The sequence below is a fragment of the Dryas octopetala genome, chromosome 2 (assembly GCF_963921425.1).
Source record: "Dryas octopetala chromosome 2, drDryOcto1.1, whole genome shotgun sequence".
NCBI lineage: Eukaryota > Viridiplantae > Streptophyta > Magnoliopsida > Rosales > Rosaceae > Dryas > Dryas octopetala.
In genome coordinates, this window is record NC_141367.1 from 20,856,248 (window position 1) to 20,864,344 (window position 8,097).

Genomic DNA, 8,097 nt, shown 5'->3' on the forward strand with positions numbered 1-8,097 from the left:
GTGCCGAACCCAATGGTTTCGTTCGGTAGGTACCCACCGAACAATCCTATTCTATTCGGCGGGTACCTGTCGAACGAAACCACCGGGTTCGGCACTGGTCCGCCGAACCCGCTGCAATTTTTTTTTTTTTTTACTAGTTTGGTTGTCTGCTTGGGTGAGAGGAGAGAAGGAAGGAGAGAGAAAGAGAGAGAGAGAGAGAGAGAGAGAGAGAGAGAGGAGAAAGGGAGGAGCCGAGGAGGGGCTGCCGGGCTGGTTATGGTGGCTGTTTTGGGTGGTGCTGCGCACGGTGGTGGTGCTGCGAGGAAGATGGTGGTGCGAGGAAGGTGGTGGTGCTGCTGGTGCGAGGAAGGTGGTGATGGGGCGGAGGGAAAAAAAACAGAGCAAGGGGGTGTGTACGGGGGGGAGATGGGGATGGGGGTGTGTGGGTGAGGGAAGGGCCAAATGGTCTTTTCTCTTGAATTTTTTTTTTTTTTTTTCAGAAAGGGTGTGCAAAAAGAAATTTAGGGGTGTGCAAATAGCAGCCCTAAAAAAAAAAAAGGTTAGTTAGTTTTTTGGCGGTGACACGAAAATCGCACCTATAAAATATGTTTGCAATTGAAAATCTGAAAACATTCTCGACTCTTCTTCCGAAAAGAAAAAAGCGCAAGAAAGACATCCCTGCGGACCCTGCAGTTTTCCCGCCCTCGAAACACCCCCGAATGGCCGCAATGAGTCTCCGAAAGGGAAACACCCGGCTCCCCCCGGAAGTAAACCGTGTCCTCTACGTCCGCAACCTCCCATTCAACATCTCCAGCGAGGAGATGTACGACATCTTCGGCAAGTACGGCGCGATACGGCAGATACGCATCGGGACCAACAAGGACACGCGCGGGACGGCGTTTGTGGTCTACGAAGACATCTACGACGCCAAAACGGCGGTGGATCACCTGTCCGGATTCAACGTGGCCAACCGCTACCTGATCGTGCTCTACTACCAGCAGGCCAAGATGAGTAAGAAGTTCGACCCGAGGAAGAAGGAGGAGGAGATCGCCAGTATGCAAGACAAGTACGGCATCTCCACCAAAGATAAGTAAATTCTTTATAGTTGTACTACTGCTGTTTGGGAAATCATTGGGTTTAGGGTTGTATAGTTGAGGATTATCTTTGTTCTACTATTTTGGATTTGGAGGGTTTCGTTATGCTGCCATGGTAATCTAATTGATTTATTCCTTTTGGTTTATGTGGTTTGTGTGATTGATTTGGATGGGGTGGAAGTAATGAGTGCGAATTTGAAAATAATGGGATATTTTGAGGTTTGTATGGTTCAATGAGATTAGCGGTTGAGCCCTTTTAGATACAATTATTGAGGCAAAGTCAAGTTTGTTAGATTAATTGATGGATTGTCACTGATGATTTTGATATGGAATGTGCGTGTGTGTGAATCTGTTGCAGTTTTATAGATTGTTCTGTTTGTTAAATTATTCGTGACGATAGTAGAAACGTTCTAGTCTGTACTATGGATTATTGACAAGTCTCTACATTAGGAGTACTGACATGTCAACTGCAGAGTCCAAATTGCTTAAGAAAGTGATACAGGTGAATAAAGGCCACTAAGGTTATACTGACTGTTTTTGTTGGCTTGATAACTCATTTTAGTTGTGTCTTCTAGTCCCTTGGGTGTATTTGGCACACTAGATAGGTTGGAGTATAGGATAGGATATAAAAAGAGGAAATCATGCTTTATCTTACTCTCGTATTAGGTGCTTCACAGCATTAGACAGGATATAATGAATTGGGACAAAGCTACTAGTATACAGTAATAACATAATGTAAAACAAAACAAGTTTCTCATAACAAAACAGTTAGAAACTTGATACAAATAGCTAGTATGTAGGACAAAAGGCTTTTTGGGCCTACTTGGGCTCAGAAGTCTTCTTAGATGCTCTGCATCCCTGGAAGTTGTGTACAGACCTTACAATTCAAATGCTCAATCTGGATTATTTATCAAGAGAATTGTCTAGACTGGTTTGGTGGCAGAAACAGCATTTCATCTTTGGTGGAAGGTAGTGATTAAGTTGTATTCACTTATTTGAGATTGCATTCATTGGAAGATTGGAATTTTTACCGATCATTAGGCAAACACTGAATTTAAGCCAGCTAATAATACATTTGTAGATACGATGAGAAATGTGGTCCAAGGTTTTAAGATCAAAAGTTTCAAATCAACCTTACTTTCATTTTTTGCCAGATCCATACACATAGCTTTTCCCCGCCACACCCCATCCCCTCTAGTGGGTGGAACTCAAGACCTGATCCTATCAGAGGGGGAGTTTACCATTTTGATGGGGTAATAATGACAACATGATTAAGGATAATGTGAGTGGGATGTTAGTCAACACTAAGGAATGCACTTTGGGGTAGATTCCTGTTTGCAGGCAAAACTGATTTTGTCCTTATTTGGCTACCCATTTTAGGTGCACCAAATTTGACTTACAACTCCCATTATCATCCCAGTGTACATGCCTTTTTTCCTTGCAATTATTTGGGGCTTTTTTTCTTCTTGTGGATGGCCTTCAAAACATTGTGGAAAGGGATATTTGATGTTACTGTCTGACTCTTCTACTCTTTTCTACTTATCACTAGATATTTTTAATGACTTATTTCCAATTTGTGCATAATTTTTTTTTTTTTTCCGAAGGAAAACAAGTCAAACAATTCTTGATAATTTGTAGTAGAATATGGTTGTTGTTGGACATTCTTCTTCCATGCTTATAAAGCTAAGAGTTTATGAAAATTACTTCTGTAGTGATTACTTTGGGCCATTTGAAAACACTTTTGTTTTCTGTTTTCTTACTCACATTTATCATCTCTCTTCTCACCATCCTTTGAACTTTCCTTCTCCTCCTTTAATCAAAAATAAAAACTAAAATGTCACCAAGCAGACCCTTCATTTTTACGAGCAAACCATTTTTTAGCAATAGTTTTTTTTTTTGGCCACTTTAGCAATAGAGTTTAATCAAAAGGATAAACAGGAAAATTTATAATATAGAAGTCAGTTATTTACAGCTTGTGGATGCTAGTGTTGCTCGATTGTCTTTTGATGTTAATACTTCTAAATCAAATTATTGTTCGAGCTGCACGACACTGCTGACCCATAAAGAAGAATATTTGGAAATAGTTTGCGGGCTTGTTTAATGGAAGGGCTGAGATTCTGCATGGTAGTGGACCTACTAGAACCACCCTTCTGTCAAACAACTTGACCTTAGCCTTGCTTGTGGAAAGGTCAAGGGGCTGAGGTTGTTGCGTGTTGGACAGCCAACTTCAATTACTGCATTTCTATAGGAGAATTTTTCTCTAAAAAGACTGAAATGCTTATAAACTAGAATTTCAGTAGGTTTGGGAGTGATACAAAAGTCATTTCTATTGCATGATAGCTTTGCAGAGGTTAACATAGGTCAAGCAAATCCTAGTCTGATATAATTAGAAGGCCAAAGCGTGCAGCATGCTTTAGAATGTTGGACAATGAGACAAGGATGTGAAGATGAGATTGACAAGAGCAGTTTATTTAAGTTGGACAGATATTTTTAGGCTACGGGAAGATGGCAGAAAATAACAATGAAATATTGGAAGTAATAGTAATAGATTCTTACTTTCATGACTTTACATGATTAACTTGAAATGAAGTTTTAGTGAGTTGATCAAATTAATAGATGATTCTTAATCATATTGATTTAGGTAATAATTTTGTCCAGGTAGCTACTCTCCCAATTTCGTTCTTTCTCTTTTATCTGCTCATTTTCTCTCTCTCTTGGTCTTGGTTGATTATTCCTGTGGGTTTTCTGATTTCTTCTTGGTCAATTGTGATTTTGTTTGAGATAGGATTCAAAATCATAGATAGGAAATTTGCTGCTTTTGACGACTGAGGAATTGGAAAACAAAGAAAACCAAATTGGTTCTGTTGAAATCCTCAATTTACACTAATTATTAATGTTATCTTATTATATATGATACTTGAACAACGATTCAAACATAAATGAAAGAGAATCATACAGAGTAGGGCTCACCAAATAGCCCAAGGCCCGAAGCCCACCCGAAGCCCGCCCAGCCCATTGGGCCCGAAGCCCGATTTGACCCGACATTTGGGCCGGCCCGGCCCGGCCCGAAAATTTCTTGGGTTGGGCTTGGGCCATCCCCTTGAAGCCCACGGCCCGCCCAAAGCCCGGCCCGCTTAGGCCCGCCCAAAGCCCGGCCCGAAGCCCAAAGCCCGTTTAATATCTTCAATAAAAAAAAAATATAGGATTTTGGCTATGTTATGAATTGAACTTGAGACCTCATAGAACAAATTTCAACTCTCAACCAACTGAGCTGACTAGTTTATTTGTCTAATTTGTGAATCATAACATATTTAATTGGTTTTTCGTTTGTTTACTCTAATAAATTATTAATATGCTTATTAAGTTATTATATAATTCTATAATATTAGTAAATAGTAATAGTGTAAAGTGTAAACTATACTATGTAATACCATAAATAATAAACTTTGAAAATTATATACAACATTACAAATTTACAACTATAATAAAACATAAATGTATATGTATATATACAACTTTTATAATACAACTATAATTAAAGTTATTAAACCATGATTGTTCATTAATTTAATAATTTGAACCGTTCATTTTATATGTTGATAGACAAAGATTATCCTTACAAAAAATCGGCCAAATCGGAATTCATTTACCCATTCGATTATCATTAAAAAAACCATGATCATTCATTAATTTGACCATCGTTACGTCACTTTTACATATAAATACACTTGAAGAGTTGAAGAGTATAATTCTAATAACTTTCTCGTTGAAACCTTATTGTTTTCATAATTGTGAAGACCACAACGTGATTTCAACAATCTGAGCCGTTCATTTTCTATATTCATAGTCAAAGATCATCCTTACAAAAAATCAGCAAAATCAGAACTCATCTACCCATTCGATTATCATTAGAAAAATCACGATCGTTCATAAGTTGGACCACCATTATCTAATTTTTACATTTCCAATTGAACTAATTTTTTGCAGGGATGATCTTTGAGTGAAAAACTAAAAAATGAACGGTTCGGATCATTGAAAACTTGGAAACACGATCGAGATGTGAGTTTCTACATATAAATACACTTGAAGAGTTGAAGAATATAAATCTAATAACTTTCCGGTTGAAACATTGTCGTTTCCATAATTGTGAAGACCACAACGTGATTTTAACAATCTTAGCCGTTCATTTTTTATGTTAATAGTCAAAGATCATCCTTACAAAAAATTGGCTATATCGGAATTCATCTACCCATTCGATTATCATTAGAAAAACCACAATCGTTCATTAATTCGACCACCGTTATGTCACTTTTACATCTCCGATTAAGCTAATTTTTTGCAAGAATTCTCTTTGAGTGGGGAACTAAAACTTGAACGATTTGGATCGTTGAAAACACGATCGATATGTGAACTTCTACATATAAATACACTTGAAGAGTATAATTCTAATAACTTTCCCGTTGAAACCTTGTTGTTTCTATAATTATGAAGACCACAACGTGATTTCAACAATTTGACCCGTTCATTTTCTATGTTCATAGTCAAAGATCATCCGTACAAAAAATCGGCTAAATCGACATTCATCTACCCATTCGATCATCATTAGAAAAATCACGATCGTTCCTTAATTCGACCACCATTATGTCACTTTTACATCTCCGATTAAGCTAATTTTTTGCACGAATTATCTTTGAGTGAGGAACTAAAATTTGAATGGTTCGGATCGTTGACAACACAATTGCATCGTTTGTTTATAAAAATATGTAATAAAATATATAATAAAACATATGTACATTTATGTTTTATTATAGTTGTAATGTTGTATATAATTTTAAAAGTTTATTATTTATGGTATTACACTATTACTAACATAATAGTATTATAGAATAACTTAATAAGCATATTAATAATTTATTGAAGTAAACAAACGAAAAAGCTATTAAATATGTTATGATTCACAAACTTACCAAATAAACTGGTCAGCTCAGTTGGTTGAGAGTTGAAGTTTGTTATGTGAGGTCCCATGTTCAAATCACAACATAGCCAAAATCCTATATTTTTTTTTAACATATATATGTGTCTAAACAGGCTTTGGGCCTATTTGGGCCGCCCGTTTGGGCCTAGCCCGGCCCGGCCCTCCAAGCCCGCAAGCCAAAGCCCGATGGGCGGGCCTTGGGCTTGTATATTAAAGCCCAAGCCCGGCCCGGCCCGGCCCGAAAGCCCTATTGGGCTTCTATCATTCAAGCCCGAGCCCGAAAAATTTGGGCCGGGCTAGCCCGGCCCGGCCCATTGCCGACCCCTAATACAGAGTTGCATTTTTCTCCTTCATCGTTTGGTGGGCTTTAGCCCACTGGCCATTATATGAGTTAGGGGTCAGCAATGGGCCGAACCAAGCTCGGGGCATGCGGGCTTGGAGGGCCGGTACACACATATATATTTTCAATAAAAAAATATAGGATTTTGGCTATGTTGTGATTTGAACATGAGACCTCACATAACAAGCTTCAACTCTCAACCAACTGAACTGACTAGTTTATTTGTTTAGTTTGTGAATCATAACATATTTAATAGCTCTTTCGTTTGTTTACTTCAATAAATTTTTAATATGCTTATTAAGTTATTATATAATATTATTATGTTAGTAATAGTGTAATACCATAAATAATAAACTTTTAAAATTATATACAACATTACAATTAAAATAAAACATAAATGTACATGTGTATATACAACTTTTATAATACAGCTATGATTAAAGTTATTAATCCATGATCGTTCATTAATTCGACTACCGTTACTTCACTTTTACATCTATGATTGAGCTAATTTTTTTGCATGGATTATCTTTAAGTGAGAAACTAAAATATGAACGGTTCGGATTGTTAAAAACACGATTGAAATGTGAGCTTCTACATATAAATACACTTGAAAAGTATAATTATAATAACTTTCCCATTGAAACCTTGTCGTTCCCATAATTGTGAAGACTACAACGTAATTTTAACAATCTAAGCCGTTCATTTTCTATGTTCATAGTCAAAGATCATCCTTACAAAAAATCGGTCAAATCGGATTTCATTTACTCGTTCGATTATTATTAGAAGGGAAAAATTTACAAACAGGACACATATTTTAATGGTTGTTTTATTTTAGGACATTAATTTTGATTCGTATTAATGAATGACACATACTTTTATTGTGTCAATTAAGGACTATTTTTTATCTCAACTTTGGCCTAACATTGGACCCATCAAAATTCCACCAAATTTAGCAAATTTATACTTGGTTCAAAGCTATGCATCTCCTCTTTACAACCATATAAAGATCACTAAAATTGGACATTTACAACTCCAGATAATTGGCCCAAAAGTAGGGTACCCGAAACTATCCAATCAGATTTCTGGGAAAAAATTTAGAAAATTAGACAATTTCGGGTACCCTATTTTGGGGCCGATTATCTGGAGTTATAAAGATCTGATTTGGGTGATCTTTATATGGTTGTAAAGAGGAGATGCATATCTTTAAACCCAGTATAATTTTTTTGAATTTGGTGGAGTTTTGATAGGTCCAACGTCGGGCCAAAGTTGAAATAAAAACTGAAAAAAAACATAGTTCTTAATTGACACAAAATGAAAGTATGTGTCCTTTATTAACACAAAGCAAAATTAATGTCCTGAAATGAAACAACCATCAAAGTATGTGTCCTATTTGTAAATTTTTCCCTTATTAGAAAAATCACAATCGTTCATAAGTTAGACAACCGTTACCTAATTTCTACATCTCCGATTGAATAATTAATATAATGATTCATAACATTGTTCATTCATAAGATTCTTTGATATAAATCTTATGAATGATTGTTCATAAGTTGGTTGAAAGTTGAAGTTAATTATGTGAGGTCTCATACACGGGTGGGGTTCATTCAACTTTGTTTACATCTGTCTTCATATTATAATAGTTATCTCTCATTTGATTCCAACGAAATCAAATTCATCCAGAAGTTGATCGAGTTCAGTCCTATATG

The 8,097-nt window shown here is 36.4% G+C and overlaps 1 pseudogene; it reads left to right on the top strand.

Moving 5' to 3' along the window:
* The first annotated feature begins 670 nt into the window (after positions 1–670).
* LOC147293990 (splicing factor 3B subunit 6-like protein pseudogene) lies at positions 671–1,344 on the top strand (annotated as a pseudogene).
* Positions 1,345–8,097: the final 6,753 nt, after the last annotated feature.